This window comes from Leopardus geoffroyi, chromosome A2, assembly GCF_018350155.1.
Source record: "Leopardus geoffroyi isolate Oge1 chromosome A2, O.geoffroyi_Oge1_pat1.0, whole genome shotgun sequence".
Classification (NCBI taxonomy): domain Eukaryota; kingdom Metazoa; phylum Chordata; class Mammalia; order Carnivora; family Felidae; genus Leopardus; species Leopardus geoffroyi.
In genome coordinates, this window is record NC_059331.1 from 50,861,527 (window position 1) to 50,880,509 (window position 18,983).

Sequence of the window (18,983 nt, forward strand, 5' to 3'; positions counted from 1 at the left end):
CCTTCGCCTCTGCTAATTTCTCCCTGGCACTGAGGTCAGTTGCCCAGTGTCATCTGCTCTGACAAGAACACAACAGTAACAGATTCTCACTTAGGAAGACTCACTTACATTCTCCCTCCTAAATGAGAGACGATGCTGTGGGTTGGCTTAAGGGGAGGTCAACAGAGAAAATACCACTTGATTTTGCATTCCAGTTTCCAGAACCGAGCCTTTTGGATCCTGAAAGTACTTCACAGTAGGAGACATAAAATATCAACAAGCAGAGAGAAATGCCAGTGACGCTGTTTCCTTTTCAATACCTGTCTTTCAACAGTCAAGGGGCACTGGGTAAAGCCATGATCACGACAAGCTCTTAGTCCACTGCTTCCCCATAGGAAAGAAATATCATGGACCTACAAGCACCTGATAGAAGGGTAGCAGTCTAGCCCCAGGCTTACTTTCACAAATTATAGGGACCTTAATGATCATGAAAACCAGCATTCCTTCCCAGGGAGTTCCACAGACCCCTGTGCCCATGAGATAACCCTCATTCTACCCTGAAACTCACCTCTTCACTGAATATTCCCTATGTGAGGAAATGACACCTCTATTCCCCTACACGCTCGAGCTAATATCTATCCATTCCTAACTTCTTGCTTACCCCCATGCCTCCATCCATCACCAAGTCCTATCCATTCTACTGCCCCAACATTTCTAAATTTATGTATTTATGTCTATCTCCCCTACCACCACCCTAGTTAAAGTTCCCATCATCTCTGATGTGGACATGCACAACAGTTCCCTAAATCACCTCCACATTACTTTTGTCCCTCTCCCAATATTTTCAAATCATTTCTTCTTTGGAAAGTGAAAACCTAGTCCATACCACCACCAGCAAGTTTCTGTCCTCCCTGATCTCCATGCTCATGTGGCTTATCAGACTGTACCTGTGGTCTCTCTACACCCCCACAGCCTTATCTGGTTCCACTTGCCCCCTACTCCCTATCTTTAAGCGCCCCCCCCATCACCTTCTCTCTGCTGCTTGAAGACCCCAAATTCCTTCTTGCCTCAGGGCCTTTGCACTTGCTATTTCCCCTAACTGAAATGCCATTCTCTTCTTCCCTCCATTACTCCCTCCTATCCCATGTAACTACTATTTATCTTCAGGTCTCAGGTTCAGAGAAGTTGAGTAACTACCTTATGGAGTTGCTAAAAGCATTAGAGGAGACTATGTGTGCCAAAGTGCTTGGCACACTGCCTAGGAATTCAATAAATGTTACCTATGCATTATAAATGTTTAAATCAGAAGGTCCATTCTTACCCATGCCAGTGTAGTCCTTCTTTCTTTTTCCTCTAAGTTAATACCTTTATCTTCAACTCTGGCAAGTCTTTTCACAATGCTCAGGAGGGAGACAAAAATTCTCTTATATCTACCTAGACCTAGAAATCTCACAGATACTTTCCTTCCTCTCATCTTATATAAACTTTATGTTTTACTACAGTACTCAAAATTCCCCCTTCCCCCTAAGATATGAATGATCCAATTCATAGGTAACATTATGCTTCCATATTCATTCACTTACACATTCACTCAAGATTCATTAGTATCTGCCAGGCTCTGTGCCAGGACAGGGGGACACACTTACAGGGATGACAGAGGATCTGCCCTTGAGGAATTCAACAGAGAACAACATATACAAAAAATTACGTTGCAGTGAGCTAGAACAGATATGCACAAAACTGCTTACAGGCACACTGAGAAGGAAGCAGGGAGCTCTGCAGGGGAGATGGCAGGAGCCAAAGTGGGTGGAGAGGCTTCACTTGGCCTGGACTTGAAGGGTGGATAGGAGTTCACTGGGTTAGGGGAGAAGAGAAAAGGCAGCACCACTAGAGGCTTCTGTGCACTTTGGCTCAGAATAGGGATAAGTGAGTAGGCAAAGGCCCTGAGGTCTGGAAGTGCATGGCATGTTCAAGAACTGGCAAAGGGTCTGATGAGGCTGGAGGTAAGTTGAGCAGGATGCAGGAGAAGCTCAGGCAGAAACGGTTCTTTGCAGGGCACCTAGGTGGCTCAGGCAGTTGAGCGTCTGTCTCTTGGTTTCAGCTCAGGTCATGATCTCATGGTTTGTGAGTTCGAGCCCCACATCAGGTTCCCTGTTGACAGTGCAGAGCCTGCTTGGGATTCTGTCTCTCTCCCTCTCCCTCTCCCTCTGCCCCTCCCCTGTTCATGCTCTCTCTTTCTCAAAATAAATAAATAAACGTTAAAAAAAAGAAAAGAAAAGAAAAATCCTTCTAGGAAGAAAAGAAAGAAAGAAAGAAAGAAAGAAAGAAAGAAAGAAAGAAAGAAAGAAAGAAAGAAAGAAAGGAAGGAAGGAAGGAAGGAAGGAAGGAAGGAAGAAAGGGTTCCTTGTGGCCAGATAGTGAACAACCTCAAAGGCCACATTAAGGGGCTTAGGCTCTACCCCACAGTCAAGATTACAGAAAAACCTGGCAGCAACACAGAGAACAGCTGAATTAGGAACAGGAGATAAGGAAACCAGTTAGGGAGCCACTGTGATACTACAGTCAGAGACAGGGAGAATGAACTGGGAGGTATTTACTAAATTTCTTCCATAAAGTAGGCATTTCACATGTTGACTGACAAATCCTGGTTTGCTAACTTTTACAAGAGCTCCACAGAGGTAGTGCCACAAGGCCAATTTCAAATGCTAAGTTTCTGGTAGTAGAGGCCACACATAGCCTTTCCTTTACTGTGTCCAGCTCAGAGTCCTGTTCCAACCACAGCTAGTGGGGATACAGATATGATGTGTGGCTGCCATTACTGCTGCTGCTGATACAATGCATAGAGCTCTCAGCCCAAACTGAGATGAGGGGTGTAGGGCAGGTAAACCCCAGGATAAATCTGTGTGACTTCACAAACCTATAGAGAGGAAGTCAGTCTGAGAGAATGGGTAGCTTCTAAGTAAAATATAAGTGTCAGTTACCCCTCGCCCATTGAACTCCTACTCATACTTCAAGGCCCAATTTAGATGTGCCATAGGAGACACTGTGAGATTTCATGACAAAGTGTGGTAGAGTTGAAGGTAAGGACTTCTTCCCTACTTTGCCTTAGAATAAGGATGGCCCTGGGGAAACAAAGACCAGTGAGAACACAGTGGCACCTGAGGGGATACAGATTGGAGAGCACAAGACCAGGTGTTGGAACAAAAATGATAACCCCCAAGGGCACTCCCAGCAGGATGTGATAGAGGGTGATGCTTTGCTTTTGGCACCTGGCAGGAAGCAGATGTCAACTACAGCATGAGCAGACTCATTCATGGCACACGTCAGATACTTTGTGACACCCGGAACCTCTGGGCCCCCACCTGAATTTTCCCTTCTGTAGAGGGACACGAACATGGGGTTAGAGCAGCCACCAGAGAAGTGGGGTGAGGGATCAGGAGCCTCTAGGGTTGATTGGTCTTGAATCAGATTCAAAACCCATCTATGCTTGGGGCGCCTGGGTGGCGCAGTCGGTTAAGCGTCCGACTTCAGCCAGGTCACGATCTCGCGGTTCGTGAGTTCGAGCCCCGCATCGGGCTCTGTGCTGATGGCTCAGAGCCTGGAGCCTGTTTCCAATTCTGTGTCTCCCTCTCTCTCTGCCCCTCCCCCGTTCATGCTCTGTCTCTCTCTGTCCCAAAAATAAATAAACGTTGGAAAAAAAAAAAATTAAAAAAAAAAAAAAACCCATCTATGCAAAAAGCAGTTTCACCACCTGATCTCATTTAATGCTGCCCACAAAGCCAGAGGAGCTTGTGGATGAGGAAACTGAGGCCCACTTGATAAGCTCCCCAAGGCCCCTCAGCCAGCACGTGCTGCAAGCCAGAACCTGAGTCCATGACTGTGTGAGCCCAATAAGGCTCATCCCCCTGCCCCCCCGCTTCAAATGTCAGCCACCTCGGATCATTGCTCACCAATGCACCAGAGTCCCCAGTACTGGGGACAGAATTATTGGCCCGATGAATGCTTCCAGGGAAGATTCCAGGCATAATGATTCATGGAGAGGGAAAAGAAAAATAACAATGTGCTGTCAGCGAGGAGCGTTCGAGCGCTTCCTTTTGAGCTGTAGGAACTGGACTTGCTCTGAGCCAGGTGTTTCCACACAGCCAGCCAGATGATGGTCTTTGGAGAGATGTGAGGCCTCAGGGAGAAAGGAATGCAGCCTGCTCTTGAGCTACACCAACAGACAACATGGCGCAAGCCAGAGTCCACGCAGCTCAGATGGGCACCTAGACCCTGAGAATTTATTACCATTCTCTGGCCTCTCCCACTCATCCTGCAAGACCTAGCTTTCAACTCCCCCCCTCCTCACTTTCTGACTTGGGAATGAAAGGCCTCAAGCCCCGCCTTCCACCCCCACAACTGTCTCCAGAGCCAGAGAGGGGCTGTTGTTTTGATGGGTGTTTTCCTCCAAAGCCAGTGGGAGAAATGCCCACGGATCAAGTTTAGCTCAAATGCCCAAGTGAACCTCCCATTAGCATTTCAGAGATGCAGCTAATCACCATGGGCCATAAACTTAAGGGGGGGAAGAAGGAGGAGATGCGTGCTTTTCTAGAAACACAGACTTTTCTGAAGGGATGACCAAGTAGGACTGGAAAAAGAAAATGCCCCTGAAAAACACCAGCCCTACCACTTCTCTAACCTGGGCAGACAACAGGCAGAGGAACCTGTGGCACAATCACCAGCAATTTCACAGGCAGAACATCATGGTGTTAGTGCAGAAAAAGAACACCTAGTAAGTCTCGCTTGACTTTGTCTTGCACTATGGAAACACCTTTAAGAATAATCTGCTCCCAACCATCTCATCTCCTGGGGAGACAGAAGAAGTGCCTTGGGCTAAAGTCAGATTTGTCTACTAGCTACTTTGGTAAAGGTGGTCCTGCATCTAATAATAATTTGCAACCACACAATGCTTGATGCTTTCCAAAACCCATTTACATACATTATTCATTAGACCCCACATGGCCTCTGTGCACAATTGAGAATCTGTGATGTCCAAAGCCTAGGTGTGGGACTGGCAGGCAGGTTCTGGTCTTGCCATCCCCCCTCTGCTGCCCTACACTCCTTGCCAGTTCTGTTGGATGGGTGCCTAAGAAGGAGTCACCCTGCTTCCCACAGCACAGCACTTCACAGTTTATAATCCTTCCCAAACTCTGACCATGAACTGACAACAGAATGAACAAATTCCCTGTCATCACAGGAGATGGGCAGGGTAGATACCATCATTCCATTTTCCAGGTGAGGAAATGAAGCTCATGAGTCTATCTGACATATGTGGCTTCCCCGAGACCCCCATTAGTTGTGAACTGCGACCCAGGATTTTTGATGGCCAGCATAGCAGAATAAATGCAGTAATGGCCCCATTTCCACAGTCCTTCCTTTCCTATACCCACAGTCTTTGCCTTGTGACTTTACAGTTCCTCTCTCACTAAAGAAGTGAAATCTATTTCCCCATCCCTTGAATCTGGGCTGGCCTATGACTTGCTCTGGCCAGGAGAATGTGGTGTGCCCCTTCCAGGCTGGACCCCAGGGCCCTTGAGTGTTTCCACTCACTCCTACACCCCAGCTGTCACCAGGAGCACATGCCTGGGCTAGCCCGTGGGAGGATAAGAGACACAAGGAGTAGAATTATGTTACCCTAGTTGCATTTGTCACCCCAGCCAAAACCAGCCCACCCCGGACATGTGAGTGAGCCCAGCCAAGATCAACAGAGCTGCCTACCTGACCTCCAGATAAGCCCAGAAGCATGAGCAATAAAGACTTGTTACCACTAAAGTCCACTGAGGTGATTGTGGTTGTTATGCACAATTCTGTAGCAGCAGCTACCCAGATACACAGCACCTGTTCATCCACCCGTGCATCCATCCATTCATTCAATGTGTCTGTTGAGTGCCTACTATGTGTCCAGTACCATGCTGGACACTAGGGATATAGTGGGGGGCAGACAGACCCCACCATGCCATCATGGAGTGTGCAGACCAAGAAGGAGGACTGACAATTATACCTCAGTGAGATGGACACTGGGGTAGGGGCAAGAAAAGTACAGGGTGTAGCACAGGTACAGGGCAGGTGAACCTGACTGAAGAAAGTATGCACCATGGCAATTAGGAGGGGTTCCTGGAAGCAGTGACATGTAAGTGGAAATCTAAAGGCTGAAGAAGACCCTGTGGGGTGAGGCGAGGGTGTCAGGGAGGCTTCTTCCCAACAGAAGACACAGCCTGGCACAGGCCTGATGAGAAACACAACTGGCTGGTTAGAGACCTGAAGTAAGAAGTTGGGACTTGAAAAGGAAACCTGAGTGGCAAGCACCAGGAAGACCCGATCATCACCCCAGGTACTTCTTCTGTATTTATTTTCAAGGTCAAGGGAAATCCAGAAGAGGAAATAGGAGTCTTCTCTGTGCATAGACAAGGGCCACAGAACATTTCCAGGGCACCCTCAGAGGGGGCTAGGCCTGGGGACAGCCTTCTGAGGGCAGCTGGAGTTTTTGCATTTGGACCGTAAGGGACATCTGCTACCTGCCTAGAGCTGCAGGTCCTTTGCCACTTCTCACACAGGACCTCAGCCAGGATATGGGAGCTGGAGCCTAGAGCACTGTTCTCAAGTAGTCAGTTGGAAGAAAACAAAAGTATGTTTCACCTGTATGGAAAAAAAGACAGAAAGACAGAAAGAGAAAGAAAGAAAGAAAGAAAGAAAGAAAGAAAGAAAGAAAGAAAGAAAGAAAGAAAGAAAGAAAGAAAGAAAGAAAGAAAATTCTAGAAAAGGCTGTATGTTGTGGCATTCCTTCCTTCAGCCAACAAGTATTCTGCAAGCCCCCCACCATATGTCAGAGGACTAACCAATAAGTGGACTTTGACCTTGTCCTCAGAGGCCCCAAGTTTTCCTACACAGGCAGAGCCTAGTGGGGGCAATCTGTTGAACATGGACACTAGGGAAACTGTCTTGAAGCTGGGTGAGAATAGCAAGACTCTATTTCTACTTAGATTATGTATTTATCTGTGGTAGCCTGGGGGAGTTACCTCAAGCCACTATTTGGCTCAGTCACTGGGTGGGGAACTCTTTGGAGTGTGGAACGGTCTGTAGTACAGTTAACAGGTGGTAAGGGGTGGTGGCAAGATTCTGATGGCATCTGAGGAGTCTGGAGGAGGGCAAGATGGGCCATATCTGGATGAGCAAATCAAGTAAAGCTTCTAGAAAGAAAGATGAGTCAAGAACTGAGGAGAATGGGGGAAAGGCCTAGAGGGAGACAAAGCCACCCAAAAACATGGAGGTACGGAAGCCTGGAGCCCACCTGGGGATGCATTCTGGATGGTTGGAGCACAGCCATCACCAATATGAAAAAGGTGGAATGTCAGCTAGAAAGGCAACTTGGAGCTGAGAGAAGGAGGTTGAACTTTATCCAGAAGACAATATCAAGTCAAAGAATGTGACATCGGGGGTGAGTTTTAGGAATATTAATCTGGCTGACCAACGAGATGGGCTGGAAAGGAGAGGCCAAAGCCAAGGGGAGTAGTTGAGAAGATCCTGCCAGAACTGGCCAGAGAAGAGGAGACAATGTAAGAAGCAAATGCCAAACGACTTGACAACCGGCTGGAGGGAAAGAGCAGAGCCATGGGTCATCCCAAGGTCTCATGTCTGTGAGGATGGCTGTGAAATCCAGGGCCACAGGAAAGACAGGAGGGGCTGCAGGTTTAAGGGAGGTGGCAGTCAGATGTAGGGGTTGGATTATCTAAGGGGGCAGCAAGGAGCTGGAGGGAAAACAATGGTGAGGAAAGGGGCTGCTGCTCTTGAAAGTCAAGTTTGGAGATGAGAAGGAGGAAGCAATGAGGAGCCAGCTGGAAGGAAACCTTGAAGCTGCAGGGGAGAAGCAATGACAGGCTGGGTTCCTGAGGAGCTCCTGCCACTCCTCCCACACCATCGCAGGTGCCCTGTGAAGATGCTGTTCTTGATCCCAGCACACCGCCATCGGGTCTTACTTATCCCCTGGGCCTGGAATACTGCCTGGCACATCAGAGGTGCTCAGTAAACCCCTGTTAACCGCCCATAGACATGTGCTATGGTACCTGTCTGGCCACAACGCCAGGGAAGGGGAGTACAACATGATCCAGCCCCCACCTCCAGTGACTGGACCAGGAATGGACAGTAAATCAAGCTGGCAGTGGGCAGAGCATATCTACTCATAGGCTTGTTTCTCTCCTAAATGTTTTTACTAAGACACAGCGGTCTTTGATGTCAGTCATGACAAGCCATGCAGACTCTGGGCTGGTGGCCATCTTGAGCCACGTGCAAAGTGAGGAGGTGGAGGAAGCTGGTGTTCATAGACTGAGGCAGGAGACTGGAGCAGACAGAAGCAGGAAAAAACCCATACAGGCCTGGCACGTGAGCTCAGTGGCCTCCACTCCTAACCTCCCCATTCCATCCCTGCAAGATTGCCTTAGTGCTGTTCTTAGTGCCCAATGTCCCTGGGCATTGTGGTGGGCACTGTGGTGAGCCACCAGAATCGCCTTAAGGAAGGAAGGCCTCCTTCCGTCAGCCACTGGGACTGCTGTCAGCCTTCTGTGGAGATTGAAGAAAAGTGCCTCATCATAGGTCACGCTGCCTTCCAGCACCAGCCCACATGCATGACTGATCAGCATGGGGACATAGAGGCCTGGGTCCTTTGCGCCAACTTAGGACAACTCTGAGGGCCTCTCCAGGTTCCAGAGTGTCCCACAGAGTTGCCTGAGGCCCTCACTGGTACTGCACCAGAGCTCAGCTGCTCCCTCTGTCCAACCCTCCTGCCTCTGCCTCACTCTCATGGGCACTGACCCAACTGAACATGTCCCACATAGTAATCTCCATCTCAGCACCTGTTTCCCAGGGAACCCCACCCTCGATAGCCTTAACATCGCCCATTATATCCTTACAATAAACTCTTTGTACATTAGCAAGCACGAGTAAGTCTTGATTAGACTGATGGTGCCAGTTTTTTAAAAATCCATGCCAACTGTGATGACTGCTTCTGTATTCCCAAGAGCACTTACTCCGGTATTTTGCAAATAATAGTAATAATAATAATAATAATAATAATAATGGGTAACTTTTACTGAGTAAATACCATGTGTCAGGCATTGTTCTAAGCATTTTACAAGGATTATTGAATCCTCACAGCATCCATCTGGGGCAGATGCTATTATCCCCATTTTACAGATTTTAAAAGATCAAAACTGAGGCATGCCTTCCCAGAGTTGCACAATTAGGCAGGGGTAAAGTCAAAATGAAAATCCAGTCTGCCAGACACAGAACCTGTGTCCCTAACCATATTCAACCCTGCCTCCTGCATCAAGAACACACAATTACAAGGTCAAAGAGTCAATGTTTTGAGCTGGATGAGGGCTCATAAATTATCTAGGCTAGTCATTTTATTTTACGGAGGCTCAAAGGGATGATATTTTTTATGCTCAAGGCCACACAATCTAGTTGCAACATATTAAGCATTTGCTTATGAAAAATAAAAACATACATGTGGCATGGATCATTAAATCTACTCCTGAAACCACTGTTCCACTATACATTAACTAACTAGAATTAAAATAAAAATTAAAAAAAAGATAAAAGCTTTAGATTTATACTAATACAGCAGCCACTAGCCACATGAGCCTCTGAAGCAACTGAAATGCAGCTAGTTCAAATCAAGACATGCCATAAGTAAGCTGCACATGAAATTTTGAAGAATTAGGACGCCCAAATGTAAAATATCTCTGTAATAATTTTTATATTGACTGCATATTGAAAGGACAGTACTTGGAATATATTGAGTTAAATGATACATATTACTAAAATTAATTGTACCTAATTACATATATGATTCACATTATATTTCTATTGGAGAGTGCTGCCCTAGGACATAAGTGACATTATTGAGTCACTGTACAGCTCTTGCTTGTGAGAAAAAATAAATCCTTATTAGGTTGCAAAAATACATATATATGCATGTGGCAAAAAAGACAGGGATGAAAAATACTTGAAAACCATAATATTCTCCATAACAAATTATCTTGTGACATGTACTATACTCATGGCACATCACTATATATCTTACATAGACATATACACATTACTGTATATTGTTATATACACTAAAAAATGTACATTATATTTTAAGAGCAATTTCAGGAACTGGCGTGGCCTCCCATGCTGACTTTGGAATCCGAACCCGTATAGGGCAGATCTTCCTCTGAAGGAGCTGACAGCAAACACAGGACTAGAACCCGGGTGGCCTGACTCATGACCCAGTTTCCCTCCACCACTCCCACCTACGTCCCCCTCCATTTGTTTGTGTGGTTTTATCTCGAAGGAACCAAACCAGTTCAGAACATTGCCACACTGCTATTTAGAAAAACTAAGAACCTCAGCTATTGAGAGACTCAAGCTATTGAGAAATCAATGTGAATAACCACACTGCAGCCCTGCATTCTCCATCACTGTTTCTAATTAAAGGACTGGCTGACACATTACACAGCTCCTTGGGAAGCATCCCATCCACCACATATTCTCCCATATGTCCCTGGATTTCTCCTTCTTGCCTTTTTCATTGGCATTCTCACCCTCACCACCAAACAGTGTTCATTTATTCACCACCACCATCCCTGGGGAATGATGTAAGACACTGAACGTTGTGACTCAAAATAGACCAACTGCCAGATGTTAAGGAGGACATGACGATACAGGACAATATCCAAATATCTGGCCCCAACCAACCTCACCTCTTCCTCCTGAGCCCCACCCTCATCAAATTCATTATTTCCCAAACCACTCCAGGTACACTCCTACCTCAAGGTCTCAACTACCCTTCCCACCCCTCTCCACTTACTTAAATTCCTTTCTTTGTTCAGTTCCCAGTCCAAGTACCCCCTTCTCTGAGAAGGCATCCTTGCTCATGTGATAGAAATGAGAGAGCCAAAGGGACATTTAAATATTGCCTATAGCTGAGGTCACCAATTGCAGGCTGAATGGATGCTTAAGTTTTCTTTTTCCTTCTTCCTTCCTTCCTTCCTTCCTTCCTTCCTTCCTTCCTTCCTTTCTTTTTTCTGCCAAAACCTGGAATTGATGGGGCACCTGGGTGACTCACTTGTTAAGCATCTGACTCTTGATTTTGGCTCAGGTCATAATCTCATGGTTGTGAGACCAAGCCTTAGACTGGGCTCTGCACTGGGCATGAAGCCTGCTTGGGATTCTCTCTCCCTCTTCCTCTCCCCTTGCCATTTGCACATATGCATGTGAGTGCTCTTGCTCGAAAACAAAACAAAACAAAACAAAACAAAACAAAACAAAATAAAACAGACAACCTGGGAGCTAACGGTGAAGTTTTCTTGAATCTACAAAGTGTTGAATCATTTGGCACACTAAAAATTTCTGAATTTGTTGCCAACCCATTATAGTCAGGAGACTTCACATAAAAGTTCTGGCTTTGTGGATTGTCTTGAGAGACCAGTGACCTGGCAACACAGGGCTTGCTTCTCACACAGTAACAATCAGATGAAAGGAAGTAGAAACTGCCCTGTCTGCACTTTTTTTCTTTTTTGCACAAAAGTTTTTGTTTTAAATAATCTATACTTATGTAAATTTGCAACCAACATAATCACCAATTTTTAGGCTCAATGCTTTTTTTTTTTTGCATGCCACTTGTTAATCCCAACATTCACTTTTCTTCTGAATAAAGTTCGCACTTTAATATTTCTTTCAACGTGTGTCAGTGTGTACTAAGCCTTCTTCTTTTTTGTATATTTGAACATGCCTTTGTATCCTCAATCTTGAGGGCTAGTTTAGCTGAGTATAGACTTCTAGGTTGACAATTCCTCTTCCTCAGCATTTTCAAGATACTTCTTCATTGTCTTCTGGCAGCTGTTGTTGCTGATGAGAAGTTTGCTGTCAGGCTAATTGTTGTTCCTTTGTAGGTAATTTGTCTTTTCTCTGTGGAGCTTTTGAGACTCTGCATTCTTGAGATTCTGAAGCTGCACTTCAATATAAAGTGTAGATTTATTTTTGTCAATCACAGTGCTTTTTTCTATTTCACCTTGTGTCCTTCAGTTATGAGAAAATGTGCATTCAATAGCAAATACTGCTCCTCATTCATTTCCTCGATTTTCTTCTTCTGGAACTCTGATTGACATACATTCTTTGTGTATCTCAACTGCTCTTTCATATTTTCAATTTCTCACTCTGACATCTAATCCATGATTCTTTCTTCAATTATGTCCAGTATTGAGGCTCTCCCACCTACTGAGGTTCTATTAAGGAATTAAAAGTTATACTCTGTATTTCCTGATTTCTAATTTGTTTTCTTTATGTCCTGTGTGCTTGTTTTGTTTCTGCTAACTTTTTATTTTACCGGTTTTTTTTTTTTACAGTTGTTATTCTTTTCTGCAGCCCTTTGAGGATCCTTATCACACATATTTGGAAGTCATTATTAGTTTTTGTTCTTATTTCTTGTGAATTCACCTTCCTATTGTTCATGGCACTGGCTATATTCCTTTCTTTCTTTCTTTCTTTCTTTCTTTCTTTCTTTCTTTCTTTCTCCTTTTTCCTTAGTCATAGTTTTCTTTCCAAGTGTTTTAGAATTTGGAATGTAGATTTATCAGGAACAGGAGGTTTGTTTTGTGTTTGTTGCATATTCTTTCCCTCTCCCTCTCTCTTTCTCTCTTTCCCCCTCTCTCCCTCTGGCATTTTGTAGTTGGCTTTTCCTGGCCCACCAGAGTCCCCAGTGCAGAATCAGACTACAGTGGCAGAACTCAAATACCATGGTGATACAGGAGACATTACAGGCCCTGCCACTGAGCTTCTGGGTGACTTTCCAGGTATTAACTGCAAGGACATATTAGCACATCACTTTGTATTTGCCATAGTCTTGGGCAGCAATCAAGAGAAGCTTTTTACCAATCTTCTTTCCCAGGTAAGCGAACTCCACTCCAGTCCCCTATTTCAAGCAATAAGCCTGGCTCTAGAACCCTGCCTCTCATGGGGCACTTTGAGACCTATTTCCCTCCCTATACTGTATTCTAGGGGGAGTTTTGCCACTTGGTCTCATGACTGAAACACTAAAGTTCCAGCGTAGGAGTGGAGAAGAACTGCACTGGCCAGGGAAGCAAGAGCTACTGACCTGTCTCCCAAGGGATGTCAACCAGTTCTGGGAAAATAAGAGCAGCAGGGGGCTGGGTATGTATTTCAACACACAGGTTGCAGCCAGGCACAGCAGAGCTTAGCACCTCAAAGGGGCATCCCCTATACCCTTCACTCACAAATAAGTACAAATATTTATTATGACTATACTCTGTATTGCCAACCACCTTAGTTTTCTTTAATATTCCAAGTATGAATCCATGAATGTATGTGAACCTTTCAAGATGCTTATATTTCTAGGGGGTATATTTTTCTTGGGCATAATGAACACTGTATGTGATACTTAAAAAAAACCATGGTATTTATTGAATATTCACGAGGTACTAGGTACTATTTAAGCACTTTATACACATTAGTAACTTTTAGCCTCAAAACAACCCTATGAGAAAGATACTGTTGTTAGCCTTATTTTATGGAAAAAGAAACAGAAGTTTGGCCACAGCTAGTAACGGTAGAGTCTGTCCCCAGAGAGCCCATTCTTGACCAGTACACTATCAGCCTTCTCTAAACTATGTTGGGGGACACCAGGAATTAAAGTAAGACACCCTAAGAGGAAAATATAACCCAGGTCAAAGAGTTGAGGACAACTTCTACAATCTACAACCCACACATACGTAGACACAGGTAAAATACAAACTTCTACAGGCAGGACGGACAACTTCCCGTTACACTGGAAGTAACCCAGTAAGTAATACTAGAAGAGTATTTTTAGGCTTAGAGAAGATTCTTTAAGGGGAAATACAGATTCAGAGGTTGCTCATGTACCATTCAGTGAATAACAACCACTGTTATTTTCACCTAATCCTTTTGTGGTCTCTATGAAAATCCAACTGAAATAACTCTTCCAGGGATTATTTCAAGTACTGAGCCTTGCTGGAAAGCCAGTGCTGTGTTAGAGTGAAGCCCCTTCCTAGCTGGAGTGAAACCATGTGGCCCACCCAGGGATTCTGTCTGGCTGTCTTGTCTGCTCATAGCTGGGAGGGTTCTATATGATACTCTCACAGAAGGCACCAATCACTCTTTTACAAAAAGTTGGGGGTGAGGAGGGATTCTAATCAAATTGGAGGATTTTATTAACCAGGTTCTTCTTGAGTTTTTGCTCCATGATCCAGAGAAGGGCAGTGAGTCATTTCTGTAGCTGTCCTGTGAACATGAATGGCACGTCCAGGTTCCTATGCAAAGAGGGATCCACTGACGATATTAAGTACTTTCAGCTCTCTCTGGGTGAAGTTTATTTCACAGTAATATTCCCTTAAGCTCACACAGCACTTTGCTGTTCAAACAATTAAATTTACATGTCTGATTGACTTGATTCTCCCAAAAACCCAAGAGGTGGGCATTAATTATCCCCACATCCCAGATGCGGAATTATCTCATATCACCTACCTAAGGTCCTTCAAGAAGGAAGTAGCAAAGCTGGGGCTCATACTACTAACTTAAACCTTCTCTATAGAGAAACTGAAGAAGATAATTCTCTCTCTTCACACAGTAGGAAAGGAACAGACAGGCAGACAGGCTTATACAGTGGTTGTGTTCCTTGGGTGTCATTTGAAGAGTGGGCCTGGGTTTCTCCTAGGGAATTCAATACTAAAAACCCCTTGATGGGAACACAAGCTGGTGCAGCCACCCTGGAAAACAGTATGGAGGTTCCTCAAAAATCTAAAAATAGAACTACGCTATGACCCAGCAATTGCACTATTAGGTATTTATCCAAGGGATACAGGTGTGCTTTTTCGAAGGGGCACATGCACCCCCATGTTTATAGCAGCACTATCAACAATAGCCAAAGTATGGAAAGAGCCCAAATGTCCATCGACGGATGAATAGATAAAGAAGATGTGATATATATATATATATAATGGAGTATTACTCGGCAATCAAAAAGAATGAAATCTTGCCATTTGCAACTACGTGGATGGAACTGGAGGGTATTATGCTAAGTGAAATTAGTCAGAGAAAGACAAATATCATATGACTTCACTCATATGAGGACTTTAAGAGACAAAACAGATGAACATAAGGGAAGGGAAACAAAAATAATATAAAAACAGGGAGGGGGACAAAGCATAAGAGACTCATAAATATGGAGAACAAACTGAGGGTTACTGGAGGGGGTGTGGGAGGGGGGATGGGCTAAATGGGTAAGGGGTATTAAGGAATCTACTCTTGAAATCATTGTTGCACTATACACTAACTAATTTGGACATAAATTTAAAAAATAAAATAAAATAAATAAATAAAACTTAAAAAAAAAAAAAAAACCCTTGAGGGTAAGCTCATCCTCACTCTAGTCTGCACCATAACCCAGAATTTGGAGGTGTGAAGGCCTCAGTAATCTGCAGGGCACAGTGCAGTGAGTTGACCCAAATGAAGCCCCTACCTCCAAGCTCCCTGGCAGAGCCCATCAGCAGCCACAGGAGCCTCTCCAACACACCCTAGTCCCTTCCTGCTCACATTCCTGACAGTGAAGCCCTCTGACACCAGTTCAGGCCCATATGCGCTCAAAGGGCACCAAAAGGCAAAGTATGTCTGCCCCTGGCTCGAGCCCATGTTCCATGCTCTGATCCTGAGGTGTAACTCTCTTTGCCTATCCACCTAGATTCCAGGTGTTGACACACACTTGCCCCAAGACCTCTCCTGACTTCTGGTATCTCCCCGTCCTTGAGTTCTTGGCCCTTCTCGTGGCGCTTGTCAATCTTTGTAGGTCCCTGATGACACCTCCTCAGCAGCTGACATCTGCTAAGTCTGCTAATCCTGTCTTCTGGGGCCAGATGTTTCACAACATTCACCTCCCCTGGTCAGCTCACCTGGCTTCACCACCCACCTCACTCTGGTCTCTGCGAGCCATGCCATGGGAGGACACCATCAAGTATCTATTTGCCTTTCACTCACTTAACAAGCAATCATTAAGCAAAATGAGGCACGCTGCTATGCACTGTGACCAGATAGAAAGGCAACTAAGACACAACCATTTAACAGTTAATTACATGTAATCGGGGGTCTTAAATAAATTTGTGTTTATATTCTTGTCTTCCAAACAGACAACATGCTCCTGAAAGTGAAGACCATGTCTCATATTGTTCCATTTTTTTCTCAACCCCCACCGACCCCACTATACATGTTCCACATCCAGCCTTCCCCCTTCTCCCTTTGCCAGGAAAGGGAGTCTAGCAGGACCACTCTACCTACTTTTATTTTTTTTAAGACTTATTTTTGAGAGAGCACGTGTGCATGTGTGCGGGGGAGAGGCAGAGAGAGGAGGAGACACAGAATCCAAAGTACGCCTGCCCATTTTTAAAAACTACAATTTACACTGTTTTTCTGTAACTACCTGCAAAATGAACAGATGGAAAGCAGCAGGTGAAAAGACAGGGTTCCCAGCTACAGAAGGAAAAAAGGAATCTGCGTGCAAGCCCCACTTGAGAATCCAGTTGGACATTTTCCTCTCCCATCATCCTGGACACTGCTGCATGTTGCCTTCCACAAGGAGGCTGGATCATGTCTCCTCCCCCCTTGAAAACCTCCAGCAATCCTTCATTTCCTCAGCTTAGCTTAGCCAAGGATTCAAGGCCCTGTCAGATCAGGTAGTAGCTGACAACATGGGCCTCGGAGCCAGGCTGCCTAGATCCAAATCCCAGCTTTACCACTGTCTGATCTTGGGTAAGGCACTTAATTTTCAGAGTAATGCCTACCTCATGGGTTCTGCTACAGCTGATAGAGTTAATAAGATTTCACATATTTTGTTATGGTTTTACAATTTGGCCAAAAATTCTCTGACCTCCTCTCTTCAAAACAGGCCTATAAGCATCCTTCCACCTCTCTTTAAGTGACTTGTTTCTAATGAATAGAATATGGCAGAAGTGACAGTGTATGCCTTCTGTGACTAGGTCATAACAGCATTGTGGTTTCCTCCTTACTCCTCTCTGGGGGATCACTCACTCTGGAATCTGGCTACTCTGTGGTGAGGACACTCAAGCAGCCTTATGGAGAGGTCCATGTGGCCAGGAACTGAGGCCCCCTGCAATGGCCACATATGTTAGATATGTTCAAACTTGGAGAAAAACAACTTGAGCATCAAAATAATCATTATTGTTATAGATTAGAACCCACTGAATAAAAAAGAACTTCATGAACCTATGTGGATATAAGTGAATAAATGAATGAATGAATAAAGGAGAAGTGAAAGCTCTGCCTTGCAGTAAAACTCCAAATAATAAATGCAGAAGGAATGATGGAATTCTAAAATCAACATTTGGCAAAACATGGTGCTAAAACTACAGGGTGAAAGTTTGATGAGGAATAGAATATTTATATAGTCTCAGAGCAGTTTCCACAAAATGCTTATTAAATACTAATTAATTGGCAAGTACAAAACACTGGTTAATTAACTTTGCGATGCAGAAAATGGGCAGATACCATCTTAATCAACTGATAACTGTCAATATCGCTGATAGGGGACAAATCAACATCATGTGACTCTGCGTACAATGCACTGAGAAGAATTCTGAGTGGCCAGAGCCTGTCTCATTCATCTCCTTATCCTCACTGAGTGGCAGCTCCTTCTTCCCAGGTACTGTGTGCCAGACACTGCAACAGGAAGAACTGGACATGTATCATCTCATTCGATCTTCACAAGGAGCTAAGCTCTGAGAAGTGAAGAACTTGCCCAAGATCACACAATCAGGGAGAAGCAGACCCTGCTTTATCCATCTCCATATTGGGTCCCTTGGGCACACAATAAATGTAGAACCCAGTCCTTTCTGAAGCTCCAGGAGGTTTCTAGGAAACTTAGGGCAGTTGCCCCCAAGACAGAGCTGCAGTGTTGTTCCTTCCTCTGATAAATATCAGAATCAGCCATTGGAGAAATACTACTTGGCAATGAGAAAGAATGAAATCCTGCCATTTGCAGCAACATGGATAGAACTGGAGGGTGTTATGCTAAGTGAAATAAGTCAGTCAGACAAAGACAGATATTATATGTTTTCCCTCATATGTGGAACTTGAGAAACTTAACAGAAGACCATGGGGGAAGGGAAGGGAAAAAAAAGAAAAAAATAGTTACAAACAGAGAGGGAGGGAGGTAAACCATAAGAGACTCTGAAATACAGAGAATAAACTGAGGGTTGATGGGGGGGGGGGGGCGGGGAGAGGGGAATGTGGGAGATGCCATTGAGGAGGGCACTTGTTGGGATGAGCAATGGGTGTGGTAGGTAAGGAATGAATCGTGGGAATCTACTCCCGAAACCAAGAGCACACTGTATACACTGTATGTTAGCCAACTTGACAATAAATTATATTTAGAAAAAATAATAATAATAAAATTTTAATTAAAAAATGTTTAAATTTAAAAAAGAGAATCAGCCATTGGAGCAGGGAGGGGAAGTACTGCATGCGGAGTATAAATAATGTAGTTCTGGCTCCGGCCCTCATGCACAAGCACCTTACTCACAGTTGCTCAGTCTCTGCCCTCCCCGCCCCCAACTTTGGACAGGGCAATGTTTTTCAAACTTCTTTCGGCAGCCAAATTTTCCTTCAAGCAAATGTTTTCACAAACCTTAATATATGATAGCAGTGCTATTTTGCAATAGCCAAAAGGTAGACATAACCTAAGTGTCTATGGGTGGATGAATGGATAAATAAAAAATGTGCTATATACATACAACAGAATATCATTCGGCCTTAAAAAGGAAGAATATTCTGGCACATGCCACAATGTGGAGGAGGCTTGAAAACATACTCAGTGAAATGAACTGGACACAAAAGGACAAATATTGTATGATTCCACTTATACATGGTCCCTGGAGCATGCT

The 18,983-nt window shown here is 44.6% G+C and overlaps 1 protein-coding gene across 7 annotated transcripts in view; it reads right to left on the reverse strand.

Moving 5' to 3' along the window:
* The window catches only part of SRGAP3 (SLIT-ROBO Rho GTPase activating protein 3), a 261,324-nt gene that overhangs the window by 151,630 nt on the left and 90,711 nt on the right, over positions 1-18,983 (reverse strand). The gene's annotated exons all lie outside the window — the stretch shown is intronic.